Genomic DNA, 20,027 nt, shown 5'->3' on the forward strand with positions numbered 1-20,027 from the left:
TCTTCTGTATTTTCATTTTGCCTGACTCTCTTTTTAGTTCTACATATTGGGTATATCAGGTTTACCAGGTGGTAAAGCATCTGCCTGCCAATGCAGGAGACTCAGGAGATGTTGATTCACTCCCTGGGTTGGGGAGATCCCCTGGAGAAGGAAATGGCAACTCACTCCAGTATTCTTGCCTGAGAAATCCCATGAACAGAGGAGGCTGGCAGGCTACAGTCCATGGGGTTACAAAAGAGTCAGACACAAACTAGCAACTAAACAACAACATCATTGGTATATCAGTTACATTTTCCAGTCCTGGAGAATCACCTTATGTGGGAGATGTGTGTGTCCCAGCAGAGTACTCCCCTCTGTTCCTGGACCTCTATGTTCTAGGGGTGCGTCTTGTTTGTGCTGCATGGGTCTGGGTGATGTGATCGGACAATCACAGAGCTGGCTCCTGGCCCTACTGGCCGTCAGGTCTTTCCTCATGTGAAGGTTGCCAGTCACTGTAGGAAGGGCTAGTCCCAGAGGAGTGGCTAGTTGGGGGTTCCAGGGAGTCCTGGGGCTGGTGCCATTTGTGGCTGTATGTGGTTCTTCTCATAGCTGGCTGCTTGAGACTTGGTTTCAGGACTGACTCCAGCTGACTGGTGGGCAGTGAGCCCCAGGCAAGAGGCTAGAGGGAAGATTCCGATCTGATATTTGTCAGCACCAGTGTTTTTGTGGGGGAGTAAGATCCCCAAAATGGCTTCACCACTGTCTGTGTCTCTAGGGAGAGTGTCAGCTGCCTCCTGGAGACTCTCCAAAATCAGCAGGTAGGACTGATCCAGGCTTTTTTCAAATTACTGCCTCTGCACTGGGTCTTGGAGTATGAGATTTTGCCCTTCAAGAGTGGAGTCTCTGTTTCCTACAGCTTCTGACTCTCCTAAAGCAAATCCCTGGCCTTCAAGACCAGATCTTCTGGGGGCTTATCTTCTCAATGCAGGATCTTTGGCTGGGGAGTTTCTACCCCTCACTCCTTGGAGAAAACCTCTGCAGTTGTGATTATCTTTCTTTATGGAAGTTGCCCACCTGGAGTTTGGGCCTTGACTGTACCGTGAATCCACCCCTCCTACATGCCTCTTTGTGGTTCCCTCTTTATGTCTTTAGTTGTAGGAGATCTTTTCTGCTAGCCTTCAGGTTGTTCTCATAGATAGTTACTCTGTAAATAGTTGTAATTTTTTTTGTATGAAAGAAGCAATTTTATTAGATGAACTCATTTATTTGACACATTAAATTAGGCAAAGAAAAATATATGCACTGCATAAAAAGAATCACATTTTTGTACTACTTGAACACATAGCAGTGGTCAAAAATAATAAATTGTGGAATGGATCCCAGGATTTAATGCAAAAAATACCCTGTACAGAAAAATTCAGGCTTCTAATTTCACTGAATCCAGTACTAAACGTGCCTTCTTATATTTCTCAGCTTCTTCCAAGTCTTTTTCACTCTCTAATAACTGCAGAAGATCAGTGTGTGCAGCTTCCAACCTGTGCTGGCAGTATGGAATCACCATCCAGGACTCCTGCAGGATCTCAGCCTGTTTTTTAATAGCATAGTTTTCACCATCTTTGGCTTTCATTTTTTTCAATCTTTTCTTCTTGTTGTTTTGCTTCTTTTTCATACATCATTTTTTCTTTGACCAATCACTTCACCACGCCGGTTTTGATCTTGATCTGCCTCACTCGAGGATTGGCCGTGGTCCCTCGAGTGCTGCAGAAAGGAGGGGCTCAAATAGTTGTAATTTTCTTGTGCTTGTAGGAGAAGGTGAGCTCAGGACCTTCTTACTGTGCCATCTTGACCACTCCCTGCCCAAAGTCTTTCAATATTTTATTTTTAAATTAAAAGAAAACTATGTGCCTATGCTAATTTTAATTTCATAACACCTTTGGTTAACTGTCAAAAATTCTCTAAGTGAATTGACAGTTTTCTGCCTGATTTTTCACCTGGACTTTGAGTGTGAATGTATGTATGTATGTATGTGTGTGTGATATATATGCAGGCTGAAAACAATGCAGCTGTGACCCTTTGGTGTGATTTTCCTTTTGTGACAAACTACAGTGAATTCCCTATATTAAGACCTATATTGTTTTTGTTCACTGATGGATGAAAGTAAAAACAGGTCAGAGCCCACACTGTAGCTTTTCTATTTTAAGTATGTGACATACATTGAGCTCAGTTCTCCAAGTGGGGTCTTCCTTGCTACAAGCACTTTTCTCATCTTCACGAGCCATGGGTTGAGGAGCTCCTCCAGGACTTCACATGCACACACCCAACACCTGCATGCAGGTTTAGGATGGACACAATGTCTGGACTCTGCTGGGCTGTTTGCTGGTGAAGGGAGAGGGAGGAGGTATCTCCCCTCACAAAGGGGTTAAGTGTCTTCCCAGTATCAAGCTTCAGCAGAAGGCTGTGGGGAGAGGGCCCAGGGTGATGCCAATGAGGCCAGAATGAGGAGAGTGAGGGTGCAGTGCCACCAAGGCCCTGCTTGAGTGTTAAGAGCTTAGTTCCTTTTATTTCATTAGTTTTAGGAGATGGTCCTTCTTATTACCCTGTTTTGAAAGTGAGAAAATTAAAGTTTAAAGGTTGGTTGGTTTGTTGTTGTTTAATTGTTAAGTCATGTCCAACTCTTTGGCCAACCCATGGACTGTAGACTGCCAGGCTCCTGTGTTCATGGAATTTTCCAGGCAAGAATACTGAAGTGGGTTGCTATTTCCTTCTCCAAGGGGTCTTCCTGACCCAGGGATTGAGCCCATGCTTCCTGCATTGGTTGGCAGATTCTTTATTATGGAGCCACCTGGGAAGCCCTAGATGGGGTGGTTTAACTTGTCCCAAATCGTGTAATTGAAACTGGGGAGCCATTTAATCTGTGTAAGTAACCACACAGATGAATTCTGCAGCCCCTCATTACAGAGGAGGTGGGGAGGAAGCATGGCCCTCAGGGACTGAGCAGGCCCCCAGGGACTCGTTTTCAGATGGGATCACGCCAGGTGGAAACCACTCCCACCACACAAGAGCTGTGGTCCCAATGAGTGCAGAACTGGGAAACAGGACATCCCCGTTCAAAGACAGAGGTTTGTATGTTACCCACCTAGTTTCTCTCCAGTCAGGTGTGAGTGTGTGAATGAGTGTGCTAAAGACAGATAGTGTGTAAAGTGCACAAGATGGTACATGGGGACAATCTCAAATTTTTTAAAAAATGAGCCAGAACAAAGAGTACCACGTTATATATGACCAGGACCCAGACAGGCCACACTAGGACACAAGCTGGGCTGAAGGATGGGTGCCTGCAGAGTGCTCTGGTGGGACTTAGCAGTCAGGACACAAGCTCCTCATGAAACATAGTGGGCAGAGTCAGCGTCTGAGTATCCCAATGCCTTGGAAGGACCTGGAGCTTGGTGGTGCTTTCAAAGATTGATGAGTGGATGCATGAATGAGCAAAAAAAAAAAAAAAAAAGACTCATATGATCGAGGCCAAGAGGGTCTTCCTACAAATTTCATTTTTGAGGTTGGATGACTGGGGCTTCAAAAATCGAGAATGTCCTTGGGATCAGGTATTCTACTTTGGCCACCTGACATGAACAGCCAATTCATTGGAAAAGACCCTGATGCTGGGAAAGATTGAAGGCAAAAAGAGAGGGGGGAGGCAGAGGATGAGATGGTTAGATAGCATTACCAACTCAATGGACATTAATTTGAGCAAACTCTGGGAAATAGTGGAGGACAGAGGAGCCTGGTGTGCTACAGTCCATGGGGTTCACAAACAGTTGTACATGACTTAGTGACTGAACAACAGCAACAATAACAATTCTTTGCATAACTTTGGTAAATAACTTAAAATTTTGACACCTCAGCTTCCTCATTACTGCACTGCAGGCCTGTTAGGAAGATTGGACAGGCTGCAAGAGGAGACACATTAGAACCATAGGTACAGGGCTGGGAGCTGGAACACTCCTTTAGTGACAACTTCCTTTAGTGACAACTGTCCTTTAGTGACAACTTCCCTTCCATGGCTTTTATTTTCCCCTCCATGTATGAGCTTGTTTGCACTGCCTCTTTCCTTCTCTGTTTCTGCCACCTTTTCTCTGTGCCTCTGTCTAATATGATCATGAAACCTGAATTCAATGCAACCCCGTTAACTAAAATTCTCTTACCAATTGCACATGCTTTCTCTGTCTCTCATTTCCAACCTTTGAGGTGGAGGTGATTGATGGATGATTAGCCAATGGATCACTGGGTTTGATCTGTTCTCATCCAATAACTTTTGTAGGGAGTGGTCATATTGTGGGAGGAGCAAGCAAACTGGTAGACAATCTGGGGATTAATCCTCAGGAGCCTGTGCTGGTGGGATGTGTGATTGGTGCAGGAGCTGCTGGACACAGGCTAGCTTTTCTCTCCCTGGAAGCATTGCTTTCCTCCTCCTCCTCTGAGTTGGCCTCTGCTGGTGGGTCTTCAAGAAGATGGAGGAACCAATGTTTGAAGGGAGTTCACCAGAACCATTTGGTAAATTCATGTCTTGGAATCACCAGGATTTTGCTGCTAAGATTCACTTCCTTCCCTTTTGATGTCCTGTTATTTGCAAGATGCTATCTCAAGCAAATTTATGCTTTGAATCATTTGGAAGGAAAATGAAGGGTGATTTCTCATACATGCACACTTTCCCTTCTGCTTCACACTTGCCGGCTGCTCTGTGAAGTTGTAATTCAATTGCTTAAAACAAACAAAAAAAAAAAAACTAAACAACCACAAACAAATCAAAGTGCGCTATCTTTCAGTGAGAGGGAACAGGATTCCAAGTTAACTGTGGTCTTTTACCCAAAGTCAGTAATAGTTTATCAGTTTATCTCATGTAATTATAAGATTAAGTTCAGTCTCAAAGCAAGCAGAGGAAAACTGACAGGGTGTACCTATGTCCCAGGATGTCAAGATGAGAGCGATTCGGAAAGCAGTAACTGCTTATCAGTGCACGGTGGGAGGATGCTCATGTCATTGGCTGAAGGTGCATTTTGCCCATCTGTGTGGCAGGGCAAGTATTAGGTGAGCAGGCAAAGAAATTGGGTATTTGAACTTGCTGTGAAGAGTTGCTCCTTCAAATCCCTCCCCAGATTGGGGTGGAGAGCAGCAGTGGGGTGGGCAGGAAAGCTGGCGGGGGAGATTGTGTTTCCTTAGTGCCCACAGTGCTGCCAGGGAGCCTGGGTGAACCTGTGGGTGGCTCCACAAGCCCCACTGGCAAGCCTTGCAGACTTGGGGAGCCTGACTGGGAGGTGGGGAAGTGAGTCCAGAGGCATCTCATCTGAATAGGAACATCCTAGAGTGATGGCATCTGAACAGAACCTTTGTGTAAATGCAACCCAAAGTTCACTCCCACCTGGAAACCAGCCTGGAGGGCAGCAGTTCTGGAGAGGAGGAGAAGCTGGTGAAGAAGCTTCACTGGTCTCCAAGTTTCTGTGTGTCCCTGGGCTCCATGAACCTGGCCTGGGGAGTGCTCATTTGGGCAGGGCTCCATTTCAGACATAGAGATGCCTCAGAACTCAGAGAGAGTTGGAGGCAGATGGCAGAGCTAGGGATGGGTCCTTCTGCATTCTCTAACTCCCATCGTAAAGGTTAGTCATTGTCCATCTGTCATGTGCCAGATAGCACTGTGGAACACGGTGGGCCTGACTTTGAGCATTGGCTGCACTAACTTGCTAACTCATGCCTCTGCAGAGTTCAGGTTTTTCACATTGTGACAGGGACAGGAATGACCACCCCACAGCAGCTGTTTCATAAACATCATGAACATCATGCTGCTCTGTGCCCTCTTGGGGCAGCTGCTCTCTTCCTGTCCTTTGGCTCACAGACACCTCCTCTAGGGAGCTGCCTGGTTGAGCTCAGGCTCCTTCCACAGCCATCTGGCCCTGGCCTTCCGCAGGATCAAGGGATCCTGTTTCCTTCTCTGTGTCTCTGCCTCTGCAGACAACAGGGCCAGGGTTGGCTGGGCTTCCAAAGTGTGACAGGAGCAGAGTCAGACAGGAGGCACCCCCAACCTCACCTCCACTGATGCTGGAAACCCACCAACTTTGTGACCTGAGGTTCGATTTACAGCTCTCTCTAGATAGGAGCTGACCTGAGAAAGCTGGAGTGGTAGAAAGACCAGAGTATTTGAGTTAGCCACAGGCCATTTTTTGTTAATTATGTATCTAATCATTTGATGATTATGAGTCGATCACTTCATCCATAGTTTTCAGACCTGTAAGGTAGGTTGGTGCTAATAGTGCTGTGAAAAGCTTACTAAGGTAAGATTCCAGAGGTTGGCACTGAGTGGGTCTTCTCTCTGCCTCCCAAGCCTAATAGTGCCGGGAGCTGGTGAGGCATTCCGCTCGTGACAAAGGTCATGAGGAAGGAGGCTCGGCATACGCAAAGGCGGGATCGAGCCTCAGGAGTCCGCCCGGATATTCTCGAGCATTTTCCCCCAAAAAACCAGAGCCTGCCTACTTTATTGCTTTGTGCTCTCACCTCTGACTTTACTGGGGGCTGTCCCCTACCACCATCTCGCTCTCTCTGTCAAAGAGTTAACTTACAGCTCCAATTCATAAAGTTCCTGGGCAATTAGGAGTGTTTAAATCCAAACCCCTCAGATGGCTCTCTAACTCGCCTGACAAGTTTACCTGGACTCCTACAGCTATGCATACGATTGTTTACAGTCTCCCAGCCTCGAGAGGCACAGGAAGCTTAAGATATTCAAATAGCTTAGAGCCTCTAAGAGAGTTAGAAACTGTCAGAATAAACTAGTAAAGGATTTCATTGATGAGCCAATGCTTGCTGCCAAGTTTTCACATCCCCTGAATTGTATCCTTGAATGTGTATTAATTAATATAGTTGGTATGTAGAAAAAATAAGTAGCGGCCTTGGTGTTAGTAACTTTAGACCCTTAGGTAATAAATTCTTTCCTTTGTTGTAAACCCATTACACATCCACCCTATAGGAATGCAATTTTATCTTTGGAAGATGGCGCCAAACCTTAAAATAATTACTCTTAGAGAAAATAAGTCTTTGTTGATAAGTCCTTGTCAAGAGTCATAAAATGTTAGTAGGCCTTCTGGCCAGAAGATGATGTAAATCACCTAAACCATTTGTATACGATAAATTTGCAGGAAAGAAACCCTGGTTTTTGATAAGAATCAAAGACTGCTGACTTTGCATCCCCTATTATCCTCTATGTGTAACTTAGGGTATAAAAGCCCCTGTTAAAAATAAAGCTACGGGCCTTGCTCACCAATGCTTGGTCTCCCCATGTCATTCTTTCCTTTAACTTCCGGCTGAAGTCTCCATCTGGAGCGTGGATATCCTCTGCGACCACTTATTTGCCTGGGCTTCTAAGACCCACTCGAGAAGGTGTCTAAGGTGGGGCACCTTCCGCTATTCGAGAGGGCGCCTGCGGCCTCCGTGGTCAGAGCTAACCTGGTGTCACGGGTTATATTGATTTTCCGCGTAAACCAAGCTACTCAGCCTCTTTTCTCCACTGAATTTTCCTACTGAGCTATCCTCATTCTATTACTCTTTATATCTCTAATTACCATTTGAATAGGTCGCCGACGCCGTCTCCCCTTCGAATACCCTGGATCAGCCGGGGCTGGTCCCCAGCATAATAGGGAAAGTGACCTCCAACCCCCTTCAGAGCCTGAATTTCCTCATTGGTAAAATGCTGCTAATGTTGATCGTAGGTACCCACTCATTTATTCCCCTCTACCTGCCCTACTGTCATCTGACTGACATTTGTTGGCTGCTCCATCCCAGGAACTGTACCTTGCCCAGGGGATTGCTATGAGATCATAGGCAGCAGCTCACAGCTCCCAGGTGCACACACAATTGAACACTCTGTGAGCATGCTAGAACAAGATCCTACCTCCCAGTCCTGCTGGAACAGACAGACAAACAACACTAGGCAGCCACACATGCATACAGTTCTATGCAAAACTCTCCTCCCACAACAGCTCCAGCCTTGATCTGTTCTCCTTGCCTCCCAGATAAAATTTACCAAGACATCTGCTTTTTGAATTGTTTCCTTGTCCTGCAGTACTCAACCTACAATACACTCCTGCTGCCTTGAACGTTTTCCAAAGTCACGGACATAAGCCCCAATCCTATAGTAAGGCTTTCTGGATTCCCTTGCATCAAAGCACCTCATGTCACCTGTGTATGCCGCCTCCCTTGTTCCATCAAGTAAAGCACCCAATTCTATTTCTCTTCCTGGTGGTCTTTGGCTGGTGAGCATCAACAGTTAAGATTGGGACAAAATAAAATATTGGAAATCAAGGTGTTTTGTAATTTTCAAAGCCCTCTGCAAGTGAGGAGCAGGCTTATTCCTCTCCTGGGACAAAGGATTGAATCCCTGAGGACAGCTTCAGCTGTGCCCTGTGGATGATGGCAAGTTCTACCTGTATATCAAACCAGCCTGACGAAGTCCAGCATATTCCAAATTGATGGACTGTGGTTTGATGCTTTCTTGGGCTAGTTTAACAAACTTGCAATGACCTCCACCTGGTAGAGAAGGTGATAGGCAAACAAGGAAATCCAAAGTAGAACTTTTAATCATGTTTTAATTCAATTCCCACTTAATAGCAGCAACAAGTTCAACCCAAGAACTCACCACACCTTTTGGGCACTTTCCTACCTTCTAACATCTGGTCTTTAATTACCCTTTAGTATTTATTTCATCCAGGAAACAGGCTGACTCCTCTGCCAGATCATCCCAGAGCAGGGGACAACATTAACAAATAAAGTGAGAAACACACACGTTTGTCAACAGATGGATTCCAAGAAGTACAGTTCTATGCAAAATGCCTTTGCTTTTAAAAAGCATTAGTACATAAATTAGTCTGTCAGAAAACGTGTGCAGCTAATTGTACAGAAAAAAATGTAGTCCTACAGTAATATCCTCTGCATATAGTCACTTCTTACAAAGCAGAGTGATTGGGCATACTATTAATGGAATAGAAGTCAAACTGTATTCATTAAATTGGTTTTTTGAGGAAAGAAGCTTATTAGAATCAATTTTGTAACATATTTACTCTTTCTAACAACTTCATGAGTATTTAACTTCTGTTTGCAGACCGAGTAAAGAAGCAATTTTGCCACTTCTGGGGTAATATTAAAAACAATAAATTGTAAAAAGCATAGGTTTTTCAGACCAGGAAGAGGGGGAGACATGCTAATACTCTATGTTTCTGTGTCTGTCTGCAGGGCCTGAGGTGGGCAGGGGCAGCTTCCCAGCGGCCATAGGAAATTGGAGGCTGCTGGTGTGACCATGGAGAAGGGAGATAACTCTATTAAAATGATCAGGTTTGATGTGTGTAGATCAGTGAGCCAAGCTCCACATGTGAACTGCGAGGAAGCACTTGGACCTTGTGTGGATAAGCACTGCCAGTCTACTAACAATCCAAGTCATCCTGGCTTGTTGCAAATCTGACTGGTCTTTGTGATGAGGACTCCTTGATGCCTGGGCTGGATATTCTCATTTCTGGACCTGGCATGTAGCAGGACTACTTAGTGTTTGCCCAATATATGTTTTCTTGCAGGAGCAGTCCTCTGCAGTATCTTGCAGGCTGCATTTGTAGAGGGCAGTGTTGTAGAGTGGTTAGGTACTCAGACACTGGAGCTATGTGCTCGGCTCCATTCTTGCTCTGCACTTCTCAGCTGCATGACCTTCCTGGGCAGGTCACTTTGACTCTCTGCATGTCAGTTTCTTTTCTATAAACTGGGACAACTATAGGCCTTTTTTGTAGGATTGTTGTGAGAATTAAAGGAGCAATAAAACCTTTCATGCAGGGTCTGGTGTGAGATTCTGGGTGTGACCCAGTGGTCTGTGGTTATTGAACATCTGCTAGGGGCATGGACATCTGGGTGGTTTTGTGGAAAGCAAAGTTGTGGCCAATAATGAACACACTTGTTTAGTGTTTTATATTTTCTAAGAACTTTTTGTGTTGCACTTTGATCTTCTGGGAACAAAAACAGCTGTTTTCTTGAGGACATTTCCCCCAAAGAGAATCTGGCATTCAGTTGCTCACAAGTCCTTCCCAACCTTAGGAGTAATGGAAGTAGCTCTGGTCTGTTGGCCTGGGTACTGCTCAGTGGTGGTGGGAGGGTGTTTTTCCATTCACCTCTGCATCACCAGGGCCCAAGTCGGGGCAGCTGAAGGTGGAGACTGAACTCCAGGGATAAAGTGCCATGTGAATACTGATGGGAACAACAGAGTCAGAAACAAGCCAGCCCAGGGTCCAGAATGTAGGCTTTGGGGGCTGAGGGTGGGAAGCCTGGCAAGAAATAATCTTAGAGGGATTCCAGCCTGGAGCACTTCAAGGATCAGTGAGCCAAAACTGCTGGACACATGCTGTCGTCCAGGCAGACAGGCTACAGGGGCTCATGACAGTGGACAAGGCAGGCAGAGGCTACAGGTTCTGGCTGGCCACACAAGAGGCCCAGCTATGGGGTCTGGGAGCAGTTTGAAGGGTCCATCTTGGCAGAAGCAAGACTTCTTGGCCAGGTCTGGGTCAGGTCCTGCATCTGTAGAGGCCGACAATTTATTCACCAATTTATTCTTTACCTTGGTAAAGTCCTTCCTGTGTGAACTGGGAACTGTGTTCACTAATTCTGGCTTAGCATTGGCTGGACATTTATAAAAATTAGTTAATAAAATGAATCAAATGACTTGTAAGATTTTAGAACAGGGTGTTACTGTTCTCCAAGAATGGCAACCACTCTCTGTATTTTTATTATGTTTTAGCAGTAAATATCACCCTGGAAGGTCCTCGAGGAGACTTGCTGAGCTGGCAGAATAACCTCTCCTCGGATCAGCTATTATTAAAATGAGCCTATTAACCGAAATACTTTATAAATTTCAGATGATCTCTTTTCTATTATTCTCTAAGAAGATTAACATTTTTGTTTTTGGTTTTTTAATGAAGATTTGAGGCAAGACAAATAACCCAAAGTTAAATGAAACATCATTTCCTGTCTTGCCAATTTCTTTTTCTTAAGAGCCTGCAGTCAGAAATATGAGTTGTATTTCCCTGTGTCTTTTCCTGTCTGGTAATTTTTGATTGGATGAGCTATTTCAAATTCTAAAAGATGATGCTGTTAAAATGTTGCACTCAATATGCCAGGAAATTTAGAAAACTCAGCAATGGCCCCAGGACTGGAAAAGGTAAGTTTTCATTCCAATCCCAAAGAAAGGCAAGGCCAAAGAATGTTCAAACTACCATACTATTGCATTCATTTCACATGCTACCAAGGTAATGCTCAAAATCCTTCAAGCTAGGCTTCAACAGTATATGAACTGAGAAATTCCAGATGTACAAGCTGGATTTAGAAAAGGCAGAAGAACCAGAGATCAAATACCAACATCTGCTGGATCATAGGAAAAGCAAGCCAATTCCAGCAAAACATCAATCTCTGCTTCATTGGCTACATGAAAGCCTTTGACTATGTGGATCACAACAAACTAGAAAATTCTGAAAGAGAGGGGAATACTAGGCCACCATACCTGCCTTCTGAAATATCTGTATGCAGGTCAAGAAGCAAGAGCTAGAACCAGATGTGAAACAATGGACTGGTTCCAAATTGGGAAAGGAGTACCTCAATGCTGCATATTGTCATCCTGCTTATTTAACTTCTATGCAGAATACATCGTGTGAAATGCCAAACTGGATGAATCACAAGCTGGAATCAAGATTGCCAGGAGACAACAACCTTGACTGCAGATAATATCACTGTAATGGCAGAAAGAGGGACTAAAGAACCTCATGATGAGGGTGAAAGAGGAGAATGAAAAAACTGACTTAAAACAACATTGAAAAAACTAAGATTGGCATCTGGTCCCGTCACTTCCTGGTAAATAGTGAACATGTGGAAATGGTGGCAAATTTATTTTCTTGGACTCCAAAAATCACTGTGGATGGTGACTGCAGCCATTAAATTAAGAGACAGTTGCTTCTTGGAAGAAAAGCTATGGCAAATTTAGACAGCATATTAAAAAGCTGAGACATCACTTCGCTGACAAAGATCCATCTATTCAAAGCTATGGTTTTTCTAGTAGTCATGTATGGATGTGAGAGTTGGGCCATAAAGGAGCCTGAGCACTGAAGAATGGATGCTTTCAAATTGTCATATTGGAGAGGACTCTTGAGAGTCCCTTGGACTGCAAGGAGATAAAACCAGTCAACCCTAATGGTAATCAACCCTGTATATTCATTGGAAGGACTGATGTTGAAGCTGAAGTTCTAATACTTTGGCCACCCAATGCGAAGAACGGATTTACTGGAAAAGACCCTGATGCTGGGAAAGATTGAAGACAGAAGGAGAAGGGGATGACAGAGGATGAGATGGTTGGTTGGCATCACTGACTCAATGGATGTGAGTTTGAACAAGCTCCAGGAGTTGGTGATGGACAGGGAAGGCTGGTGTGCTGCATTCCATGGGTTTGGAAAGAGTCAGACATGACTTAGTGACTGAACAACAACAACAGCCTTTGTATAGTTACCTTGTAGTGCCACCAGTTTCCTTGAATTTTGTTGTGAGATTCAGTTAAATTATTTAGGTCAACTTTGATCCTTTTTGGATTTAAAATTCTTTTCGATAGAACTGGATGTTTTACTGTTTTACTCACCCTAAGGTTAATTTTTCCACACTCCTGAGGCAAGACCCTTCGGTATACTCCACCCAGTGTCCTTTAACCTTGAGATTTTCCAGTCTGAGTGTTGGAGATAGGCAATATTTCCATCCCCATGTGAGTTCTCGGAACTGCTACCTTCCATTTTTTTAAGGTAGCTTTTCCCTGATTGACCATAGTTTCCTTGCATGATTATGTTACCTTGCATGATTATGCATATATCAGGACTCTGAATACTCAAGAAGGGTCCTCTGCTAGTCTGCAGTTTTCTCTCTCTTTTTTTCTCTTTCTCAGATACTCTGTTCTGGAAACTAGCCAGTCTCCCTAGAACCTCAATTCAGAGAGACTGTGAGTCCTAGGGAATTCTCTCCTTTGGCTGTGGCCTGGAACTTTTTTCTGAGCAGTAAGCTGGAACCATCATAAAGCTGTTCTCACTTGTTGGCCACCTCTTAGTGGCCCCTGTCCTTTGTTGCTTGATGTAGAGTATCTTAAAAACTGTTTTTTCATGTATTTTGTCTATTTTTTCAACTGTTTCAAATAGGAGGGAGAATCTGGTCTTGTCACTCCATCTTGGCCAGAGGTAAGAACCTCTTGTTATCTCATTTTACAGGTTAGAGAGTTGAGACTCAAAGATTTTAAGTAGTTTGTCCAAGCTAATAGATGTTGGAACCAAGATTCAAGCCCCATGCTTTTTCCACTATACCATGCTATGTGATCTTGAACTAACTACATAAATTCTTCAAATTTCAGTTTTTTTTTTTTTTTAAATTTTCTTAGAAAAATGATGCAATGATGAGATTTGTATGTACAGCAGCCAGGCTGACTCAGAGGCATTGTTCACTTTTTGTCAATTCCTTCCTGCTTTTTAGCTAAGTGCTTAATTCACAAGAGAGGGTCTCATAGCCAGGATGGTGCACACCTCTGAGTGACATCTGGGTGAAGTGTGCTTGAGGGGACTCTGCTTCCTCTCACTGAGTGCCCAGAACGTTGAGAGTGAGAAGTCTGAAATGTCACTTTCTGCAGCTTCTCTGGATCCTACTCTCAACTCATAATCATCATTCAGATCAGATCAGATCAGTCACTCAGTCATGTCCGACTCTTTTCGACCCCATGAATCGCAGCATGTCAGGTCTCCCTGTCCATCACCAACTCCTGGAGTTCACTCAGACTCACGTCCATCGAGTCAGTGATGCCATCCAGCCATCTCATCCTCTGTCGTCCCCTTCTCCTGTCCCCAATCCCTCTCAGCATCAGGGTCTTTTCCAATGAGTCAACTCTTCGCGTGAGGTGGCCAAAGTACTGGAGTTTCAGCTTTAGCATCATTCCTTCCAAAGAAATCCCAGGGCTGATCTCCTTCAGAATGGACTGGTTGGATCTCCTTGCAGTCCAAGGGACTCTCAAGAGTCTTCTCCAACACCACAGTTCAAAAGCATCAATTCTTTGGTGCTCAGCCTTCTTCACAGTCCAACTCTCACATCCATACATGACCACAGGAAAAACCTTAGCCTTGACTAGACGAACCTTTGTTGGCAAAGTAATGTCTCTGCTTTTGAATATGCTATCTAGGTTGGTCATAACTTTCCTTCCAAGGAGTAAGCGTCTTTTAATTTCATGGCTGCAGTCACCATCTGCAGTGATTTTGGAGCCCCCCAAAATAAAGTCTGACACTGTTTCCCCATCTATTTCCCATGAAGTGATGGACCAGCCATGATCTTAGTTTTCTGAATGTTGAGCTTTACGCCAACTTTTTCATTCTCCACTTTCACTTTCATCAAGAGGCTTTTTAGTTCCTCTTCACTTTCTGTCTTAAGGGTGGTGTTATCTGCATATCTGAGGTTATTGATATTTCTCTTGGCAATCTTGATTCCAGCTTGTGTTTCTTCGAGTCCAGCATTTCGCATGATGTACTCTGCAGTGAAAATCAATCTTGACACCAAATCAAGGTGAGTACTGGCCTGTTGGTCTTCATAAGACCAAGTAGAGAAGTAACTTCTGAATTCATAGTGTCATGACAATTTTGTTGAAATGATGCACCTCCTTCTCTCCTGTTAATACTTCTATGGACCAGTGATACTTACTGGGATAAGAGAAATCCCCAGTGCTCAGAAGGAGAGCCTGGAAACTCATTCCCAGCTGTTGGCCCTGGGAGGCTGCATGATTTAGGGTTAGAGACTCATGGTAAACTCCACTCCAGGAGTGTTTCACTTGTGACCCCAGGCAGGGTCGTCTTCCTTCTGCAAGCATCATTTTCTTCATCTGTAAAATGGGGGTATTAATACCTAATTTTGTAAGGTTGTTATGAGGTTTAGAGATAAGGTATACGAAGTGAGTATCACATAGTGGAAGCCCAATAAATAATTAAACTAGAAAACTTAAATTGTACCTAACCAAGCATGTTTCCAAAGGAGGTTTTGGGATCAAGAATAAGGATCGATCATATGAAGTGATTAGGCTCCCAAGATCTCACATAAAATCAATCTTAATTAAGTAAGACCTACTATTAATTTGTACTGTGAAGGCTCCATTTTAATTTATGGTGGCTGGACTAGAGCAGGATATTTAGAATACCTGTGCTATGAGGAAACTTGCAAAGACAAGCACAGAAGGGCTGAGTTTATTTCAAGAAGGACAGGAAAAACCCATTAAGTTTGGCTTTAGACCCACCACTGTTTAGGAAGATGTGAACACACTCACAGAAAAGCGTGTTTTCCTGACATCTCCCATCTGTCTTCATTTTGAACCATTTACTGTATGTCAGGCCCTCACCTGACCAGGTACTGTCTGCATTATATTGTACTTTTCACATCAGCACTACAATGTCAGGATTGTGTGTGTGGACATGCAAGCTCGGGGGGAACACACAAGCTTCAGCAGGTTGACCATGCTGGGACGAAAACTGGCATTGGCCTGACTCTAGCTTGCCTATTTCAGAGGAAAGTAAGCATACCCAGTGGGGTGGGGCAGATGTATGCAGTCAGCAGAGCATCTTCAGAGCAGGACAGGGAAGAGGATGATGTGAGGAGTCATTCCAGAGCACAGGACGCTGGCAGGCAGGTCTGCTAATGGCAGGTGACACTTGAGGACTCATAGACTGGCCTTGACTGGGGACCTAGGGGCGTTCCAAAGCCTCCAGTCAGGCTGTGGCTGTTTGGGGAAGCAAGTGCAGCTCCCAGGCTTGGAGTAGGCAGCCCTGGAGGGGCCTGTGCTCGGCTCAGGACCGGGACTGACCAAGATGAGGCAGGAGCTGGATTGGATGGCTTTGAGTTTGTTGCTGAATCTGGGGAGAACTGACATGTTTGCATCACAGAAACTTACAGTGTATGTGTTTATGTGTCTTAAGATTTCCTTCTATAATATTGTGTTTCTGTGTAGAGGATGTGCCCCCCCTCCTTTGTCAGATTTAATCCTAGGTATTTCATGTTTCCTGGTTGTTATAAGTGGATATCCTTTCTCAAATTTCATTTTCTATTTTTTTGTTGCTGGAATATAGAAATATAAATTATAGTTTTATCTCTTCCTTTCCAATTCTTTTATTAGATTTTGCGTGCCTTAGGCATTGGCCAGTATCTCCAATAAAGTGTTAAATAGAAGTGATAATCAGTGGTCATCCTTCTCGGCCCTGAATTCAGAGAGTAGGTCTTCAATATTTTACTGCTTAGGGGAAATATTTTCTGCAGGGATTGTTTATGCTGTTGCTAAGTCGCTTCAGTCGTGTCCGACTCTGTGTGACCCCATAGACGGCAGCCAGCCAGGCTCCGCCATCCCTGTGATTCTCCAGGCAAGAACACTGGAGTGGGTTGCCATTTCCTTCTCTAATGCAGGAAAGTGAAAAGTGAAAGTGAAGTTGCTCAGTCGTGTCTGACTCTAGCGACCCTATGGACTGCAGCCTACCAGGCTACTCCGTCATCCATGGGATTTTCCAGGCAAAAGTACTGGAGTGGGGTGCCATTGCCTTCTCCGTAGTAGATACTATTTATTAGATTAAGGAAGTTGCCTCTGTTCCTAGTTTGCTAAAATCTTTTTTGTTCCCTAAATGGATGTTGAATTTTATCGAATGCTTTTTCTGTATCTATTTAGATGCTCAGTTGATTTTACTCCCTTATTGGATACTCTGTTGAATTACATTAGTTGAATTTATTTGTAAACTAATTTTGCTTTCCTAAAATAAATATAGCTTGTTTCTTTGTATATGTCACTGGATTTAATTTGCTAGTATTTTGTTTATGACTTTTGCAACCATGTTCATGAGAGATATTGGTATGTGGTTTTTCTTTCTTGTAATGCCCTTGTCAACTTTTGATTCAGTTCAGTCAGTTCAATTGCTCAGTTGTGTCCAACTCTTTGTGACCCCATGAATCGCAGCACGCCAGGCCTCTCTGTCCATCACCAACTCCCGGAGTTCACTCAGACTTACGTCCATCGAGTCAGTGATGCCATCCAGCCGTCTCATCCTCTGTCGTCCCCTTCTCCTCCTGCCCCCGATCCCTCCCAGCATCAGAGTCTTTTCCAATGAGTCAACTTTTCACATGAGGTGGCCAAAGTACTGGAGTTTCAGCTTCAGCATCATTCCTTCCAAAGAAATCCCAGGGCTGATCTCCTTCAGAATGGACTGGTTGGATCTCCTTGCAGTCCAAAGGACTCTCAAGAGTCTTCTCCAACACCACAGTTCAAAAGCATCAATTCTTCGGCGCTCAGCCTCCTTCACAGTCCAACTCTCACATCCATACATGACCATGGGAAAAATCATAGCCTTGACTAGACGAACCTTTGTTGGCAAAGTAATGTCTCTGCTTTTGAATATGCTATCTAGGTAGCAAGAAAAAAATGAGCTGGAAAATGTTCCTTTTTTCCTCACTATCTGGAAGAGTTTGTGTTATTTCTTTTTAATATTTAATAGAATTTATTGTTAAAGCTAGTTGGACCTGAAGATGTCTATGTGGGAAGAATTTTAGTTAATAATTCAATTTTTAAAATACATCTACTTATTTAGATTTTCTTTTTGGTCAGTCTTGGTAGGTTGTGTTTTTCAAGGAATTTATTCATTTTATTTAAATTTTCATATGTATTACCATAAACTTTTTATAAAACTATTTTTCTATCTTTTAAATCTCTGTATGATCTATACTGGTGATCCGCTTTTTGTTTCTGATGTTAGTTGGCTGTGACTTTTCCCCTTATTTCTTGGCTGGATATCTTAGAATTAAAAAAAGAATTGGTGATGCTTATTTTTTGTATTATATGTTTCCTGTTTCTTTAATTTATATTCTTAATATTATTGTTCCTAATACTTTTTTGTTCTTCTAAAAGTATTTACTTATTTATTTGGCTGTGCTAGGTCTTAGTTGTGGCACGTGGGATCTAGTTCCTTGACCAGGGATTGAACCTGGGCCCCCTGCATTGGGAACATGAAGCCTTAGCCACTAGGTCACAAGGGAAGTCTTTATTTTCTTTGTTTTTATTTTCTTTGCTTTTTCTGAGATTATTTTTTAGCCTTCCTTCTTCTAATATCTACATTTATGGCTATACAATTCTCACTAATTTTGAATCTAGCTATATCCCACAAACTTTTATGTGTCATATTTTCATCATCAGTTAAAAGTATTTTAAAATTTCCACTGTGACTTTTTTGTTTGACTTTTGAATTTATTGGGCTTCCCGGGTGGCTCAGGTGGTTAAGAATCTGCCTAGCAATGCAAGAGATGCAGGAGACCCATATTTGATCCCTGGGTTGGGGAGATCCCCTGGAGGAGGAAATGACCACCCACTCCAGTATACTTGCCTGGAAAATCCTATGGACAGAGGAGCCTGGTGGGCTGCAGTCCATGGCCTTGTAGCGTTGGACATGACTTTGCAACTGAACACACATGAATTTTTTTTTCATGTATTTTGCTTAAATTTCCAAATGTGAGGATTTTATATTTACCTTTTGTTATTGACTACTGATCTAGAATGCTCAAGGAATATACTCTGAGTGATTCTAAGACTTGAGACTTACTTTAAGGCTTAATATTATGGACTGTTTGATAATTATTTCATGTGGGCTTGGAAGGAGCATGCAACCTGCAGAGGGATACTGTCTTCTGTACGTGTCTGCTAGGTGGATTTGTTGATGGTGCTGTTCAAATCACCTGTATTCTCAATACTTTTTTTGTCTACTTGCCTTATTAATTGTTCAGGTCTGTCACTATGATTGTGTATTTGTCTGATTTTCCTTTTAGTTTCATCTGTTTTTGGTTTATGTATATTAAAATTATTTTATCAGGTGCATCCATGTTTAGAAATGTTAATTCTTCCTCATGGATTGATCCTTTTATCACATGAAGATATTCCTGTTTCTATCTAGTAATGTGTTTTCAAAATTTTTGACTTAATCTACTTTGGCTGATATATCAGCTTTCTTCTGATTAGTTTTTTCATATATATCTTTTTCATTCTCAATCTTTTTGTTCTTATATTTAAGTTGCTTCATATCAGCTTTCTTCTGATCAGTTTTTTCATGTATATCTTTTTCATTCTCTCTCAATCTTTTTGTTCTTATGTTTAAGATGTATCTCTTATATGCAATGGTTTCCCTGGTGGCTCAGCAGTAAATAATCCACCTGCCAATACAGGAGACTCAGGTTCGATCTCTGGGCTGGAAAACTCTCCTAGAGAAGGAAATGGCACTCCACTCCAGTATTATTAAAAGTGAAAGTGAAGTCATTCAGTCGTGTCTGACTCTTTGCAACCCCATGGACTGTAGCCCACAATGTTCCTCCGTCCATGGAATTTTCCAGGCAAGAGTACTGGAGTGGATTGCCATTTCATTCTCCAGGGAATCTTCCTGACTCAGGGATTGAATCCAGGTTTCCTGAAATTGCAGGCAGACGCTTTACTGTCTGAGCCACCAGGGATGTGTGATTATTGCCTAGGACATCCTATGGACAGAGAAGCCTGGTGGGTTATAGTCCATATGATCGCAGAGTCAGACATGACCTAGTAATTAAACAACAACAACAACTTACAAGCAACATGAAAGTTTTTCTGAAGTCTCAATGTTTGGAGTATTCAATCCATTTACATTTAATTCAATTGCTGCAATATTTTGGGCTTAAATTGATCATTTTCTTTTTCAGTCTCTCTTTCTCATCTAAACTATGTTTTCTTATCTTTCTTATCTTTTTTTTTGGAGTAGTCAGGTGTATTTTTATTATTCACTTTTTTAACCTCTTAATTAAAAGACTCTTGAGAGTCGTTTGGACAGCAAAGAGATCAAACCAGTCAATCCTAAAGGAAATCAACCCTGAATAGTCATTGGAAGGACTGATGATGAGGCTGAAGCTCTAATACTTTGGCAACCTGATGCAAAGGGCTAACT

General features: G+C 43.0%; 1 pseudogene; it reads right to left on the reverse strand.

Annotated features, from left to right (window-relative positions):
- Positions 1-1,199: 1,199 nt before the first annotated feature.
- The window catches only part of LOC100297110 (tubulin-specific chaperone A-like), a 133,051-nt pseudogene continuing 114,223 nt past the window's right edge, over positions 1,200-20,027 (reverse strand).

The sequence above is a fragment of the Bos taurus genome, chromosome 2, assembly GCF_002263795.3.
Source record: "Bos taurus isolate L1 Dominette 01449 registration number 42190680 breed Hereford chromosome 2, ARS-UCD2.0, whole genome shotgun sequence".
NCBI lineage: Eukaryota > Metazoa > Chordata > Mammalia > Artiodactyla > Bovidae > Bos > Bos taurus.